The 17,961-nt window shown below is 46.5% G+C and overlaps 2 long non-coding RNA genes across 2 annotated transcripts; both read right to left on the bottom strand.

The window, feature by feature from the left end:
• Positions 1 to 8,644: 8,644 nt before the first annotated feature.
• Positions 8,645 to 11,243, bottom strand: LOC132695152 (uncharacterized). Its single transcript, XR_013556991.2, has 3 exons — positions 10,198 to 11,243; positions 9,809 to 9,906; positions 8,645 to 9,081 (listed from the first exon to the last, which is right to left on the bottom strand). It is a non-coding gene; the product is annotated as an uncharacterized LOC132695152 (long non-coding RNA).
• Positions 11,244 to 13,252: 2,009 nt separating this feature from the next.
• LOC132695153 (uncharacterized) lies at positions 13,253 to 17,724 on the bottom strand. Its single transcript, XR_009617764.3, has 3 exons — positions 17,589 to 17,724; positions 15,976 to 16,176; positions 13,253 to 14,490 (listed from the first exon to the last, which is right to left on the bottom strand). It is a non-coding gene; the product is annotated as an uncharacterized LOC132695153 (long non-coding RNA).
• Positions 17,725 to 17,961: the final 237 nt, after the last annotated feature.

The raw sequence follows: 17,961 nt of genomic DNA, 5'->3' as shown, positions 1-17,961 counted from the left end.
AGCAACCTTTCTGATTAAAAAATACGTGTGGTATTTTAAAAAGTTGAAGAAGGACACACTCTTTCCTAGCTCGGAGATGTGTATGTGATAATTCACAGTCCCCGGTCTGCCTTCCAATTTCAGCCAGATCCCCAGAGGACAAGGAAACTAGATCAAAACAGCTGACGGGCGAGGGGAGGCAGGACACCCCCAGGACTGATGCGTTTCATCGGATGCCGGCAACAAGCACATGGTCCGGGACAGAAACAAACATTATTCCGTGGTTCTGAGCCACCGTTGTTCTGGGATCAGATGATAACCCTTTCAAGTAAAATGTCTCTATTTTAAAATTCTCTACTCTTCGCTAGGGTTTTTTTTTTCCTTTCCCTAAGTCAAATGTGCACACACACTCGCACGTATATGTACGGATATCAAAGGCCCATTGAAGAGATTTGGTTTAATACCAGGAAAAAGTTTCTCTGACAGCTGTCACTGCCTTCCGATACTTCACGCGGCAGAAATCAAAGGAAGGAGCCCCCTGCCTGTGTGCTGCAGTCACAGAGGCCTAGTGGGGGGACCCGACGGGTGAGAGTGGCCTCCCCCGAATCCTCAGCCCCGCAGCTGCCTGGTGGCTGAGCAGAGAAAAGCTGATGGAGAGCTCTCCCTTCTGAAGCAGTCCCTTCCTCTACACAACCTGCTGATCTTCCTGCTGTGGGACAGAGCATCTCGGGAGAATGCCTGCTTTAAAATGCAGGTCTTATTATTAATCAGGGCCGGTGAGACCACCGGGTCAGGAAAAGATAGCGTTCCCAGAGGAGGGGATCGGCAGGGGCGAGAGGGGCCCTGAGTGTGAGGGCCCCATAGAAGAAAGGGATGAATTGGGGAGTGTGCCTGTGAAAGGTGCACTTGCTTGAAGGGGAGAGTTTTGCCACCTTTGGGAATGAGCTGACCCTGAAAGGGCAGTCTCTCTCCCAGGTGAACAGGAGCGAGGCCCGGAGGTCAACGGGCTGGAAAATCCAGAAAATAAAAGTAAAATGAAATAAAATAAAATAAAATAAAATAAAAAATAAAAAAACATGATTCATACGAGACCCGTGTGCCTTTGTGCAACCCACCCCACCATGATCACAGTCAAGGAGAATCATTCTGCTCAGTACCAGGAATTCAGAAGGAAATAAAGATTCCTTAATTTGCATGAAGCCAGAGGGCCTCAAATTTTATTGTGCATATAAATCACGGAGCGATCTTGTTAAAATGGTGTCTGATTTAGTAGGAGGGACGGGTCTGAAACTCTGCATCTCTAATAAGCCCCCAGATAATGCCGGGACTGTCGGTCCATGGACCACCCAAGTGGGAGGTCATTCAACTGTAATTATGTGTCCCATTTTTTCAGGCACGTTCACTTGTTAAGCAAAGACTGGGAATATTATTTTATGTGCACAAATGAGCTATAGCCCGAGACTTGCTTGCACGAAGACAATTACAATTAAAGGCTTTTTTTCTACACCAGCTAGTTTCTATCCCCAAATAAGATGTGTTCTCACCATACAGCTCATCCGATGAGAACTGGCCCAGGACCTTATTCATTCTCAAGAGAAAAGTGTACCAGTCAGCTGCCGAAAATCAAGGCATTCTAGGCTCTGGGAGGGGAAAGAAGCAGGCATGCAAGATGGAAGTGTTAGAAGCTGTTTGTTCTGGCATTAAAACCGGGACGTAATCATCCCTGAGACTGACTCAGCACAAGGAGGATCTCCAGCACGTTTGGAAATAATCCCAGTAATCCCAACCAGACATGACCTAGGGGTCGCCGAGAAGAAGGATACGAAACTAAGGGTGGGGGATAAATTCACCAGGAGGGACTTGGGGAAGGAGCGGAGAATGGGTAAGGGGTTGGGTATTCACGACGTTGGGTTCCTTGTCGATTTGGGATGAGAATGAGTTAGCATTTGGACAAGGACTGACTGCACTGGAAAGGACAATGAAGTATATGCCAACAAGGAAAAGAACACAAAGTAGATGAAGTGATCCACGGAGCTAACAGCTCAGCTTTACGTCAGGTCGCTGGCGACACCTCGCACCCTTGCTTCCAGCCAGAGGACCTGCATTATCCAGATGTAAATAACACATTTTAGGGATGTTGGGATGACCGAACCTTCCCTTGCGGGACAGTAGCACAGCTCAGGATCCTTAGGAGGATTTTCAAGATGCTTCAACAAAACCACCTGCAACCAACCCAATGGCTCCACGACCAGACAGATATTTCTCTACCTGTCATTAAAAGCAGAAAGGTTATTTGCTGAGAGTCAACATATGTTTCTCTCCATCACCAGTACCTAAGCACATACTCAAGGCGACTCTGTTGTTCCAGTATCGACCCTTTCTAGGGCAAGAGCCGTGCCCCGCCATACCACACCCACCTCCGTTGAGCCCTGTCCTTTGTGGACCCTCTCCCCCCCACCCCTCCCCCCACCCCAGCTCTGTCAGGCTGCCTCCTAGAAAGCAAGAAGGACATCTCCACTTAGCACATGTCAGTTCAGGCAAGACTATGGGAACACAAGGAGATGCTCCAGGCAAATGTTCTGAAATGAATTCACAAGCTCGTCCACATCACAGAAGAGGCTGTTTCCCGGGGCGGCGGGGGTTGCTGGGGAAGGATCTTCAGACTTGTGGTCCTCGGCACTCAGCTGGTTGCACATCCTTCTCGGTGTGCAAGCTGAGCTTTCTCCAGTCCAGAGCAAGTTCATTCCTACTCATCATTCAAGACTCAATGTAAATGCCACATCCCTAAAGAGTGTCCTCAGAGAGCTCACATCAAAGTTGGACTTTTTGGTAAACTATCTCATTGTACCTGGCCTTTTCCTTCACAAGGTTTAACACACTTAACGAAAATATATCCATTGGGGTTTTTACTTGTTTGATGCCTGACCTCCTCTAGTCTGTAACCTCCCTGAGGACAGGACAGTTTCTCTTTCTTCATTGTCATTTATCTACACAAATCACGGTGCTCAGGACCCAGGAGTCAGCTTACGTATATTTGTTGGATGAATGCCTGAGTGAGTGAGAGTGAGTAAATAAACGATCCCATATAGCCTAGAAAATGTTGTGATTGTCCCTGTTACTGCTTTTATCACTGGTATTCCAATTTTGGGTTCAGTTTTCGTTAATAACTTACAAATGGCACTCTCTAAATAGAACAGCAAACAGCAGCTCGAATTCTATATTAGTAAAGTTTCTAAACTGAAAGGATCATTTCTTCCTATTCCAAGGAAGCTTCTGGTTTGTACATGACATTTCTCTAGATGTATGCAGGGACACATTCTGTATTCCATTCGATTTTAGCTAAGAATATTTTCAATCTCTCGTCAGTCTGATGTTCCCAGCTACGCTGGATGTTGAGAACCGTGTTTAACATTAGGCTCAGAGTAAAGCATAAATATGCATTAGCTTCCAACTTGGTGCTGTTTCCTTGGTCCGGGGCCCGATGAACGTCTCGTGGTGCCGTTCCTAACCCCCTCCTGCTCGCCACCCCCGGGGGCTCCTGCACCCCTTCCCCGCACCCTCTCTCCCCGGCTTCCCCCAGCCTCCCGAGGCACACACGGGTCCGTCCCTTCGACCACCCAGGCTTGAACAGCACAAGCGGTGCAGACGTGTGGAGGCAGGGAAGAAGATACCGTAGACGGGTGCACAGGAGAAAACTGCAAAAGAGTCTGAGCTAAGTGAACCCCCGGCTGGCGTTTGGACACTAACGCAGAGCCTTGGGGATCTGTCAGCATTCAAGATGCAGGAGGAGGATGGACACCAAACCGTCTCTGTCTCCTCGTCTTGCCGTACTCTTGCCCAACTCACTGTTTGCCCTGTTCACTTCAGGGCAGGTGGGTTCGGTCAGAGGAGCGTGTCCCCAGGCCAGGTGCTCAGGAACCGCTCAGGAGCTCGTCACATTCAGGGCAGCGGGATCCATGCTGGCCAGGCACCGGCAGGAAGTAGGCTTCCTCTGGGAGACGGTCCGCTTCGTGGTTTGATCGATTCCGTACCCTCCCTTCTCATCCAAGTGGATTCATCACAAGTGGCCTCGCTCTACAGCTGTGGTCCCCCGCCAGGGCTGCCTGTTCGAGTCACCTGGGAAACTCTGGAAAGTCTCAGCAGAAGGAATCGGGAGGTATCCCACACCAGCTACACCAGAGCCCCTTGGGACCTCGGGAGGCTAGCTGTGACCAGGACAGTCAGGCCCGGAGAAGCACGCTTTGCTTTATTGGAGTGAAGGCAACATCAACCGCTTGACTCTCTACGGAAATTCTGTTTTCCTACTCAGTTTTACGGCACCTCTATTGCTATGGTTATAATTTTATATGATGCCTTCCTGGCATTTGCAGAGCAAAAACATTATATGCAGTTTCTGGTGCCAAAAGGTGTAGAAAGTTCTGTGAAACCACGGAGGGGGAGAGAGTAATAGATTTCTTTTAAGATCGTAACACTTTTGTTTGATTTCCCCCCCTCCTCTACGCTGGCTGCTGTTACTTTAAAAGTCTTCTGAAAAAAATAAATTAATTAAGAAAAAAAAGTCTTCTGGCATTTAACTGGCAATAAACGGGGCAAAACAAACTGTTCCTTCCTCTAGATGGTGCAATTTTTATTGCTCTGTTTTAGAGCAACCAGATACGCCTTTTAGAAAAACACCTGTTTAGCCACCTTCTGTTTGTATGGCGTCGGGGTATCAGCGGACCCACTTCAAGGGGGAAGGAGGGGTTTTCTATGCGCCCCACGTTTTTCAAACACCCTTAGACACACCTGACGTTAAGTGACACTGACGACACCAGCTCCTAAGCCAGGCGATTGCCCGGAGCTGAATCATAGGCGGCTGAGCTCATCTTGAGCCCAATTGTCCCAGACGTTGAAAGCAAACGCACACGTCGGCAGGACCGCACAGGCCCTCCTGTGGATGTGGCCAAAGGGGTCAGTGTGGAATTATCTGCTCACACAGGATTTAGGAAGCCCGTGACCAGAGGGACCGTTTCCACGCTAAGTCGGTGACACATCTCTGATCCCGTGGCGATGCTATGTGGCGGGAGCGGCGTGTGCTCGCCTGTGCGCGGCTATGCTTCCGGTTTTCGCGTCTGTTCCATGCGTGTGCACACAGGCTCGCAGAACTTCAGAGCAGTGGGTCGGTACCAGGCGCTGAGCCGCGCGCCAACATCTCGCTCAGGAGGAAAAAAATGGATTTCATAGCGGCAAATAGACTTCCAGGCAAAATTCGAAGAATCTGGAACATTCTTAGTCTTCTCAGGGCATCCGTAATTTTTTGCAATATGTTTCACCCCCAAGGCAAACAGATTGACAGACTCCACTATCCAATGGCTTTCTGTGTGTTGGCCACAGTTCTTCACTGCCTGCTTTAATTTTTTTTGTGGTCTTCAGAGCAACCCGAAATGAAAAGGTTATTATTTCCTACTTGGGAACCACTCAAAATCGCTTCCGGACAGACCTCGTCACCCTTTCCTCGGGTGTCCTGTCTCCTATTCATTGTCATGCAGTGTAATTAGAGTTGCGTTTCTCTAATAGGACCTTCTTGGGTTGCTCCCTTCACTAAGAACATTATAATAATAACGATGATGATAATAATAGTAACACTTCGTTTTATGGCATATTTCCTGCCCCTACTTTGCTAAGTATATTACCCAGGCTATTTATTTTACTCAGCATTAGGAAGCCCTTATTACTTTATGGTACCATTTTACCATCAAGGATCACAGACAGCTTAAGGGACAGCCAAATATCACACAGCCAGGACGCAGAGCTCAGCCGTTTTATTAAAAACCTCCTAACAAAATGTCGAAATCGGTCCGTTTCTGTCTGTAGCTTTGACAATGTTTGCTTTTAACACTTCATTATTAGGTGCCCCTAAATTAGTTACATATTCCTTGGAAAATGGACACTTTCATGTCATATGATAACCCTTTTATCTTTAGTAGTGGTCTCTCCCCTTAAGTCTCTTTAGCTTGATAAAATAATATTACACCAGCTTTCTTTTGTTGAGATCTGTGTAACACGAGTGTGTGTGCAGACACTTAAAGTAAAAGCAAACATATATATATATATATATGTACACATACACATGTGCATATATATGTGCATGTGTAAGCTTATTTACAAGTTCATATATATTTATCAGTTTACAGGAAGAAACATTTTCAACCGCCCACATTTTCTAAATTCTTACAATTTGGACGTGCCTCTAATAAGCAGCAATTAGTTAGATGTTTTTAAATACTGTGTTAAAATATTTACATTTTAACCAGAACGTTTGGTCCGTTGACACTGAACATGACAGCGGAGAGTGCTAATTGCCTGCAATATCCTTTCCCACTTTTTCCTCTGGCCCACGGGACCGTCTGTCATTCCCTCATAGAGCTGAATGTCCCAGCTAAATGGAACCGAGTGTAGGAAATCAGGAGGTGAGTGGAGGAACACAGCCAGCTCCCAGGAGACTGGGTCATAACCTCAGAAAGGAAGCCACGGTCCCACCCCCCACCCCCGCCCCCGCTGTTGTTGTTGACTCTGAAATACTGATGGCTGAGTGTCCCTTGGAGCTGGTGATGCCAACCAAGAGAAGAGGAGGACAGGGCATCCCACCAGCCTGGCCCCTCACGCAGGACTGCCAGGACGGAGACAGACACACTCCTCCGTCTGTGCTCTCCAGTTAGCACCATTTATGCTATAGCTCTTGTCTGCCTTTCCTCTTTCTTGAATTCTTTTAAATGCATTGAGGTTTGTGACTCCAGTCTGGTATTTAAATTTCCACCAAGTGTGATCTACAACGCCGATTTCTATTGTTGTAGTGTCATTTCATGGTTTTCGTAAAGAAGTCCGAAGATAATCAATGTCTTTAGCCTCCAGCATGATACAAAGGCCTGGAAACAATGGGCATCTGTAATATTTTTTATCCAGTATTTTAAGCCTAATTGTTAAAATTCTATGAATCAAAATTTTTCGTTATTTCAGTTCTGGTCGTAGCAAATGCGTTCAGCTTTTGTCTCTCATTTACACTCAGTTTTGAAAAAAAACACATAGCTTTAGTGAAGATACAGTTAGGCTGATTATTGATTTGTTTTCACTGCAAATAAAAAATAATCTCCACTGTTTTCTGATTCCCATCTTTGCAGTTAAGAAGTAACTCCGGGTCTTTTTGATATTCCTCTCTTGCTAAGGGTTCCAGTAACTTCTCTTTCTTTGAAATTTCATTTTGATTAGTCCTGATGTGGATTTTTTACCCTATCCTGCCTGACATTGGACTTTTAGAATTGAGGAGTGGTGTCTTTCAACAAATCTGGAAAATTCACACAAGTTAACTCCTCAAAATTTCTCTTATCTTCTAGAATTCTGAGCAGATGAATTGCAGAACACTTTCTTCATCATACCCCTTGAATTTTCTTTATTCTATTTCATTTTTTTCTATTACTGAAATTGGTATTATTGCTTCAGATCTATTTTCTAATTCACTAATTGCCTCTTCAGCTCTGTAAGTCGCAATTGAAATTGAATTAAATTCAATTTTTTTAACATTAGCTTTTGATTTCTTATTTCTAGAAATCCTATTTTTTCTCCCATGGTTGCCTTTCTGTTTTTCAGGATTCTTATTGTTTGCTTACAGTTTTTAGTCACCTCCTATATTTATGTATAATAAATATAACCAAATGATTGATTAATTAATTAATGTAGACACATATAATACATTAGATCAGATTACATGGGATGTCAGTGTGCTGGGTTGACTCTGTGGTCTTCCTGCTGTCTCTTACTCACCGTGCTCCCCTTTCTCGAGGGCTTGTGACTGGTAGCTATGAGCTCACCTCCCATGAAAGTTTCCTGTGTAGGAATTATCTGAGGCTTATGTTGAAGGTATATTTCTCTAAATATAATTTGTGTTTGCTTCTGTCAAACACAAAACATTTGCTTCTTGATGATTGCCGAAGGTCGTTCGGCCCAAATATGTGGCTAGTTGATTCAGATAGTGTTACAGACGGATGTGAGGGCCAGCTTCTGGTTACATATGGAAGCATTTTGTTTAGGTCTCCTTATGCTTAGGACCAGGATTGTGGCATACACTTTTCCTTGCTGTTTCTTTCTCTGAAATGAGTTTATTTTTCTTTAACTCTCAGGTTGAAGAGTGCCTCATCAGGATCTAACAGTGTGTGTGTGTGTGTGTGCGTGCGTGCGCGCGCACGTGCACGCATGCACACATGCACACACATTTTTGGTGTAGCATTGTGTGTTCTGAGCTGGATGATTGTTTAGGATTTCTAGCCTACCTCCAAAAAAAGAAGCTAAATCTCATGTTTTCCACCATTGTGTGCATCTGGCTCCTGGTTGCTGTTCATATTAAACTCAAATCTTGCAATTTTGTATGAAGCAAAGATAAATCTGGGGCTCTTTCCCACACGACCACTGAGCTTTCTAAATGGCCAATCTCTGGACAAGTCTTACTCAGGCTTTGTTAGGTCCCAGTAATTTCATGAGCCACCATGAACATCAGGGGGGATCCCCCAGGTGACCTCTCCCCCCAGGTGGTCTTTTAATCTTTCCAATCGCCCAGCACAGGCTCCCCAGCGATCCCCTCCACAGTTTTGACACAGTCGCATTTCACTTCCTCCCTGGGTACATCCAACTCACATTGGCCACACTTTAACTCTGAGTCTTCAGATCATTTTGTGTTGTTTACATGACAGGGGTTCACCCTGGTGAGTTGGCAGGAGATAGGCCTGGCTTTAAACCCCAGCTCCATCATTAACTAACAAGTCACCTGGCCTAGTCTGTTCATGAATGGACATGGCCTTTGGGCCTTCCGATTCCTGGGAGGAAAGATGAAGTGGTGTTTTGTGTGTATCTCTGTGTGTGTGTGTGTGTGTGTGTGTGTGCACGTGTGTGTAGTAATTCTTTCAGGAGTGGTGGAAAGCTGATGAGTGGCAGGAAACTGATTTTTTCCCCGCACCTGCCAACAGGTTCCACGTTGTTGGTAACGCTGTAGATATCTGGTTCTCATAGTAAACGTTCTGATGTGGAGTTGTCATGCGGTTCATCAACACTGTCCATCCATGTGATCTACATGATCTGGGAAACCACTGGAATGTTATCGTAGCCACGGTGCCCTGCCACACCTAACACACGCTGCCATGTGCCTACCAGGCCATTCTATGATGTCATAAGGGTATCAGGCCTTTTTTTCAAAGTGGTCATGGGTGGATCAGGAAAAAACAGGTACTGTGAATGTGTTTCCAATAGAGCAGAAAAATATAGAAATCAGCTGATCATTGTTGTAATGGAAGACTTCAGCCTCAAGATGTCTTTAATAACCAGAAAATTAACTGGGAACATGCCTGACTATGAATAGGAGGGAGAAATATAAAGGAAGCCCATGGCCATCCCCCGCTTCATCTTCCTTGTGTTTGTTTTCAATATTTTGTGAATAAAGAGGTTAAGTACTATCCAATACTCATGAAGATTACAGAGAAACTTCATACATATAAATACTAAATATATATAATATATTTATATTATATTTATATATTAAATATTATATATAATATAAATAAATATATTTAGTACATAATATATATACTAAATATATATAATATAATATATATAGTATATATATTATATTATATATATATTATATATATAGTTACCATCCCTTTTTCATTATGAAGACCCACCTGTGGTTAGGCAAAATGACCAGAGATCAAGGGCCGGCTGCACAGGTCACTAGTCCTGTGAACTTGGAAAATTGCTCCAACTTGGCTAGACTCATTTATAGACTAGGTATCATGGCAATACCTACCTCAGGAGGTCTTGAGAAACATCGATGGTAAATGTCCATAAAACTTCCTGTGGAGGCTGGCGCTTAGGAACCACAAGCACACAAACAGTTGAAGTGATCTCTGGTTAAAAAAATATTAAATTGATCAAGAAAGATACAAACAAGTGGAACCACCAATAATTTGTAGTTGGAAATAGTTTCTCTCACTGCACCCCAGGCTTCTTGCCTTCCCCCAAACATCACTTTCTCTGGCATTCATGTTGTGGGGGGGGTAGTTTTGGCTGTAGGAATGGGCTATATCACCTAAGATTTATTGCCTCTTTTTATCACGTAACACTATGGTGTGGATGTTATTATATGTCAATAAATATGGATCTTGACTGGGTGATCATTTTTATTGGGCATAATACCTCACTCCATGGATATGACGGGATTTATCTGGCCATCCTCCTATTGATAGGCCTTAATGGTTCTTATTTCCTTTTCTTTTCTTTTTCTGTAATGACCATCCTTGCTTTTCAGTTTTTGTGGCCTTGACCTTTTTTATTTCTGTAGGGAGAATCCCAAGAAGTAGAAGTGAACAATCAAACGGCCCCCTTTGCTAAGGTTTTGTGTTGTTGCTGCCAAATTGCAGTCCAGACCTGCTGTGACGATTTACACTCCCACAAGACGATTTTCACCCCCACAAATAAAGCGTGAGAGCATCTGTTCCCCCAAGTTTTTCAACCTTTGTTGATCTGATGACAAAAATTTAATCTCTTCATTGCGATAATCCGTGTCGCCTTGATTGCTGGTGGAAGAGGTGCGGAGGCCACGTTCACAGAATGACGTCAGCGGGTTCTTGATAGCGTGGGAGACAGCAAGGCACGTGACAGACACCCAGCGATTCTCCATGTTCCCTGGAGCAGCTTTTCCTCTCTAAACACCGTGGCGTGCACGGCCCTATGGCTTGGAGCACCTTGCGTAAGGAAGACAAAAACCTTCTGAAAGACACAAGTCCTGAGAACACATCTCCGACCAGTATTCAGAGAGAAGAAAGCCTACTCACGGTGGAACAGACATGGGGGTGAGTGGGTCAGGACGCAGAGCCAGGCACACAGGGAGGACTGTGTGGCAGAGTATGTGGCTGACGCTGGGACACCCTCCAAGGCAGCCGCCACAGGGTCTGAGCCATGATTGTGAACTCAAAGGGTTACAGAGCCTCAGGCAGGGCAGGACTGGTAACACCGCGACCAGGAAAGGAACTCCAACCCCACGAACACATGGGTCACCAGAGCTTTGCCATGACTCACCCATCATCACCGTGCTTCCTCTCTTCGCCTGATATTTGGAAGCAGGACAGCTGCTCTTTGGACCACGGAGGGCCCAAGATCCCTGGATAATTGAAAGCAAGTCTCAAGAGGGAGGGAAGGCCACGCCATAGTTTCTGTGCATGAGGGCATGTTGACACTTGAGCAATTTGCTGAGGAACCAAAAAAAAAAAGAACCCACAAGCTGGTAAAACCTAACAGTTCAACTAGTGTCACTGAGAGCTTCACATGTTTTCTGGCATTTTGGAATTCTGGCTCTGAGAGTGTCCTATTTACATATATCTTTTCTCCATTTTTTTTTTACTTTGGGTATTCGTCTGTTCCTCAGTGATAGAAAAGCATGATTCTACATCAGTGATATTAACTGCGGTCCTGAGTGTTGGAAATATTAGTGACAGGAAAGAACCACAGAGAGTGAAATTGAAATGCCAAGTGAAGTGACTTCTGGTTCTTTTGTTTTTAATTTTTTTTTTAATTTATTTATTTTGAGAGAGAGAGAGAGAGAGAGTGTAAGAATCCCAAGCAGGCTCCATGCTGTCAGCACAGAGCCCTCCTCGGGGCTCGAATCCATGAACCACGAAATCATGACCTGAGCCCAAATCAAGAATTGGGTGCTTAACTGACTGAGCCACCCAGGCGCCCCCCTATTCTTGCCAGTGCATTCGTAAGCCAATTAAGCAATAGAAAAAATGTAACATTTCAGAAACCTTTCAAGCATTAACAGATCCTTAGAGGGGATAAGTAACACCCAAGTTCTTTGGGGCTCGGAAACTCCAGAATGAGAGTTGGAAGTTGGGGCGCAGTGAGGGCAGAAGGAAAGAGCAGGATTAGAACTGGCGATGCCACGGGTGATGCCACAAAAGGAAGCCTTGTGGAGCGAAGAGGCTGTATGCGCTCAAAGTGATTGACCATTCTAGCAGCCTGACCCACACTCATACTTGGAATCGAGACAAGAGGGATCTGTCATTCAGAAAACAAGTTGACCTGTTTTAGACGGAAAGTAAACTTGGAAGCCGCATTTCAAAAGAAGTGAAAGTCCAAAGGCTGACTTCCACTTGTCACACCCGACACTTAATAGTCCAGAAGCCTCGAGCAACCTCAGAGCGCTGGGGCAGCTCCGTAATCGTGTCCCGAACACCAGCTTAGCGCCAGGACGCTGTGTGGGCACCAGAACGTTTGACGATCCGAATGAAACAAGCGATCTCCTTCCAGAAGCTCGCCCTCTGGGGAGGGCGGCGGGTACGGAAACAGACGAGTGTTAATTCAGCGTCAGGTGCCGAGATGACAGCACCGGAGTCAGAGTTCAACAGAGCTGCCGAGAGCAGACACTCTGAGGAACAGCGAGCATCCAATTATCCGCTGTGTGACCCTGGGCAGGTGGCTTAAGTTCTCTGTGCCTCACCTCTTCGTCTATAAAACCGAGATGGAAACAGAACCCGCGTCAGGCCGGTCTGATCTGTGCACCACGCTCTCGAGTGAGCGGAACAGAGGCTGGGACGCCTCGGGGGTGGCAGGATGCTTAACGCGGGACGAGGCACTCGCCAGGTAAAGCGAGGGCAAAATGTTACGTCCCGATAAAGTTCCCCACAAAGTCCCCTCACCGCGTAGAAACCACGCGCGAGTTTCTGAATGGCCTGGCAGGTGTCACTTCCCTCCACTCTTAACAACGCTTCACTTGGTGCTTTCACAAGTATCCACTGCGGAGGAGGCCACAGTTGCCGTTTGTAATCAACGGCAGGCTATTATGCGTTCCGTGTGGCCCATTAAACAGAAGCGGGTAGCGGGTACAAGTCCAGCTCAAGCAAGAGTCTGAGCAAATCCCCTCGGTTCCCAGAGACCAGGAGCTCCCCTGTGCACACGCACGCCCCTGCCAGGCCGCCAGAGGAAGCACACACAGACAGCCGGCCGGGATTAGGACCCTAATAATGGATTTTTTCTCTACCACAAAGTAAGGGCGAAAACAAAGTCCTGCCAACCGCATTGAGGATTAGTGTGAATGAAACCGAAGAAGCAGATTTGCTGACCCTCATCAACTGTGTTCATCATCTGCCCTCCTCATTAGCCAGCTCAGCGGATTCGGGAGAGAGAAGTCCGACCCAGTGCATAAAATCTAACCAAACTGACCAATGAGCCGCTAAGGAGACCTGATCCAATTAAAGCACACGGCCCATCTTTCCTCCTTCAGGGACGCCCTCTTCCCGGGTCCTCGCTCATCTTTCCTGGTCCAAACCACTCGGGGAAACGCACTTAGTATGCACCTAGTGAAAGCTTTCAAGCCTGAACTCACGGGTGGTTCACTGCTACAGCCACACTAATGCGTGTGTGTCTGTGTGTGTGAAATGTTATAAAAACAGTGGACGATGGGCGAAGGCGTAATGAGCACGGATTTCTTGCCCAGCCCCCGTCAAAGATGCCCTGAGCAGAACGCAGCCCTTACTCTGTGCAACAGGGTTCTCGTTGATTCCACGCTGTTATACCGTTTCACATGTTACCAACCCCTAGGGAATAAAATAAGGCTGAAGATTTCTATAGAGTTCAACGCCAGTGTTCTAAGAATTAGATGCTGGCATGTAAAAATAAGAGAACGGAGAACGCTTTCCCTCTCTCCTGTGAATGGCAAGCCACAGGCCGGGCCTGTGATCTGCTAACAGCTGTGCTTAGTAAGTAATATGACGGGATAATGCTCACCACTCAGCCTAACTGCTGGCTTATCTCTAGCCCCACATTCCACAGTATTGAGATGTGATATCCTATTACCTCTACAAAAATCCTAAACAAGGCTGTATAATGGACAAGCTTCCCCCTTCATTTTGGTGGTCTCCCTGCCGTTGACTTTGAAAGGTTACAGTTCCTGAGACGATGAGGCCGACTGAGGAAGTCATCGTTTCCAAGCGTCAAGCCGAGGGCCCAAGGAACGCCGCGTTGGGGCCTTTGTTTTTCATTTGTGTCAGTGACACTTGCTCCCAAGCGTTTGTCATTCAAAGAGAGCAGGGGACCGTTATCTGCCGAGTTGGTGGAGAAGTGAAGATGGTCGAGGGCCGCACGACCGTTTCAAGATTGAGAACCCGAGGAGGAGTACCCCCAGAGCCGCTGGGCTCGGACAGAGTCCTGGGCGGGCGTCCACACCGGCCAGACCTGCCTGGATGAGAAGAGGGCGCACGGAGTGCCCTGAGCTCCAGCTGCCCTGGCCAGCGTTGGTGGGGGGGACCCTCAGAATGAATGACGGCACCTGGGAAGCAGCTGGCCTAGAACAGGGGTCTCAATCTCCTGAGCGCCAGGGTGAGCCCCGGAGGACACCGAGAGGCAGGCCGGGTTCTGCCTTTCATCTGGGAGGCCGTTGTGAGCTTGGGGGTGACAGTCACAAACTCTACTGAAAGGCACACCTAGAAAAAGCTTTGAGAGAAAATATCAGGACTTAGTGGTCCACACAAGGGTAAAGATATCTCTTTTTTGCTTGGAAAACGCACTTTTTACAGTGTGGGCTAGTGAGTACTCAGAACCTGGTTCACTCATGTATCTAAAATGTTTTTCTGGGGAGCCTGGGTGGCTCAGTTGGTTGGGCATCTGACTTCGGCTCAGGTCATGACCTCATGGTTCATGAGTTCAAGCCCCACGTCGGGCTCTGTGCTGACAGCTCGGAGCCTGGAGCCTGCTTCATACTCTGTGTCTCCCTGGCTCTCTGTTCCTCCTCTGCTCATAGTCTGTCTCTCTCTCTCTCTCTCAAAAATAAATAAAATATTAGAAAAAAATTTAAATGTCTTTCTAATGAAAATAATCATAAATGATTTTTTTTTTTTAAATGAATGGAGACCTTTCAGCTTTGGTGCAGTTTGGGGCCTTATAACGTATTCATCTGCTGAGCCAATTCTTGGGATCCTAGTTAATGGCACTTTCTAGAAAGGCTCCGCTTCTGCTTCCAATGGGTAAATCCTGGGAACATGGCAGGCTACGCTCATAAGCCAAATGCTAGACCATTGTTTTGGGGCCGTGTGAGGAACGACAGGACAATTAATTATCCACAGCTACACCTCCCTTAATTAAAATGGAGGAATGAAAACAAACGTAGAGACTGAAACTAGGAAAAGAAAAAAAAGGGACATAGTTTTGGTTGTAATTTTGCTTTTCTGGCTATTCTTGTTCGGTAACTTAAATGTTGAAGGCTTCTAATCTGGGATCTCTCCCTATAAATTCTCAATTTGGTGAACTCTTACGTACGTGTTTGGAGGAGCAAGTTCAAATGTCTTAGTGAGACTCTACACCAATTTATTTCTTAAAAACAAAACGTTAAGAGACACTCTAAAACATAGTATGAAAATCTGCAGAAAGGTTGCTTGGATTAAAGTTTCCTCTTCTGTTGAGATGGTTTATTTGAATAGTGTAGAAGGACCCATTCCACAGAAAGACTTAAATTTCAGTGAAAGCAATGGTCTTTTCTAAGTCAAAATGTCTATAAATTATTCTGAAAACCTGCATTTCAAATCTGCCCTGTGGGCTTAAGTTTAAATTAACTGACACTTTCCAAAAGAGCATGCTTTAAAACACAAAGGATATTTGCCACATGTAGGGAAATGATGGCATTTAGAGTTTAATCACCAATTCAAAACCTTAAATACCCTACGATATTCTTCCGGGACTTTTCCTGAGCTGATGACGTGTGGCCACCTGCCACCCAAACAGCATCAGACCAGCCCACTCACGATGCCACCCTTCCACCTGATCCCAGTCTATTCCCGCCTCTCGGCAATCCCGGCTCTCCTCCTCGTGCTGACCATCACTTGGGGCTTTAGAGGGCACAGCCTGTCTTGACCTGCCCAAGCCGGGGGTCTCCTCCCATCCCGTGGGGGAGGGTCCCAGGGATACAGCTGCAATAGAACCCACCGTGGATGCAGGAGAAGGAAACTCCGGGGTCACAGAAGTGGCATTTCTTACGTGTCCGGGAGGGTCTGGAGATCATTTCTGTGCTTGGAGGACCGCCCACCTTGCCCACTCAGAACGGATTCCAGCCCGTGGTAAATGAGCGGCTTTGCATTCCCATGGCTAGATCTCCATGCACATTCCTGTTCTCTCGTAACTACTACGCTGTAAAGATAAATTCTGCATGTGTTTATTTCATCCCCGCGAGGCACGGATTCAAAGTATACACACTTTTCAAAATGCTTCCTATTTGTTAGAATACCACCATCTTGGCATTCCCTAAGAAGAAGAAAGTGAAAGAAAAACAAACACAAAGACGAGTTTCTAGACAAAATGGAGATCAACTATTGCATCCGAGAGCACATGCTGTCACAGAAAACCACACCCGGAGACTTCGTCTGCACAGAGGACTGGTAATATGTGAGACGCATCAGACCCAGGGCCTGCTCTCCAGCCTGTGTGCCCCATACCGGGCCTGCTTCCCACCCAAGTGATTTGAGAGGAAGGGAAGAGGGTAAGAGGGTTTCTGTCCCCTGTAGCCAACCTTTTTTTTGGTTTCAAAACACAATGTTAAGGACAAGCCATCATTGTTCTTTATATAAACAGGGACTTTAGGGACTCCTGGGGGGCTCAGTTGGTTAAGTGTCTGACTCTTGGTTTGGGTTCAGCTCAGGTCATGATCTCACGGTTCATGGGTTCGAGCCCCACGTCGGGCTCTGCGCTGACAGAGTGGAGCTTGCTTGGGATTCTCTCTCTCTCCCTCTCTCTCTCTCTCTCCCCCTCTCTCTCTGCCCCTCCCCTGCTCACTCTCTCTCTCTCTCTCTCTCAAAATAAATAAATAAACGTTTAAAAAAGGGACTTTATATCATTGGCTAAGTTAAAAACTTTTAAAATTTGAGGGCATCAACATCTGGAGGAAAGGGGACCAGGTGGGACAGTACCTTTCATATCTCCAAACTGGGAAAAGGGAGAAATAGATATTTCCTCCAAGGTACCTGAGCTCGAGGGGGGTGTAATACCTTCCCACGGACCCTCTAGACTTCGGAACTTCAATGTGAGTAAACACTGCTCACAGCCATTTCACGCCTCCCCCTGACTAAAACTCTACACCCATTTCCAGTGTTGAGGGCAACCAGGCAAGAGACTGTCTTTCTTTTTCAGAGAACCTTGGTTTCAAAGACCCCTGGTATTACGGACTGAGTTCATATGTTGAAGTCCTCACCCCAGCACCTCAGAATGTGACCGTATTTGGAGATGGGGTTTTTAAAGAGGTGATTAAGATAGAGTGAGGTCACCGGGTGGGCCCTCATCCAATCTGACCGGTGTCCTTCTAAGAAGGGATTAGGACACAGACACGCACTGAAGGAAGACCATGGAGAAGACGGCCATTTATAAGCCAAAGGGAGAGAGGCCCCAGGCGAAACTAACCCTGCCCCTGGCTGGGTCTCAGACTTCCAGCTCCCAGGATCGTGAGAAATCAACCTGTGCTATCGAAGCAGGCCAGCCTGCAGCATTTGCCACGCAGCCCCGAGATAACACGCCTAGTGCGAGTGTGTGTCCACCCAGGACTCACTTACCCTGCCAACAAGAGGGTTTTCATTATTCTGAGTCTGATAAGTGGCAGGCAGTGTGACACAAATCTGGCAGAGGTGTAAGCATCTGGGCTCGCTGAGTCATTGAAGTCTGACTTCCTCCACCTTCCTGCCAGAATGTGCTGAGGCTCAACCAACCAGAGGAGGCAGAGCAGGAGACCGGGGCGGGGGGGAGGAGAGAGTGGGGCTCGCACTGTCCACACACGCATCAGTGCTCCACGGGCAGAGACAGTTGTCAGAGTGAGATGCTCCGGCTGCAAATACTATGGTTTGGGAAAATTAGGATGAAACTGATCAGAATTCAGTGACTGGAAGGAAAGACTGAACTTGATTTATGGAAGAACATAGACACTTCTGT

The sequence above is a fragment of the Panthera onca genome, chromosome B4, assembly GCF_046562875.1.
Source record: "Panthera onca isolate mPanOnc1 chromosome B4, mPanOnc1 haplotype 2, whole genome shotgun sequence".
Lineage (NCBI taxonomy): Eukaryota > Metazoa > Chordata > Mammalia > Carnivora > Felidae > Panthera > Panthera onca.
This window is presented reverse-complemented; position numbering and strand designations above follow the sequence as displayed.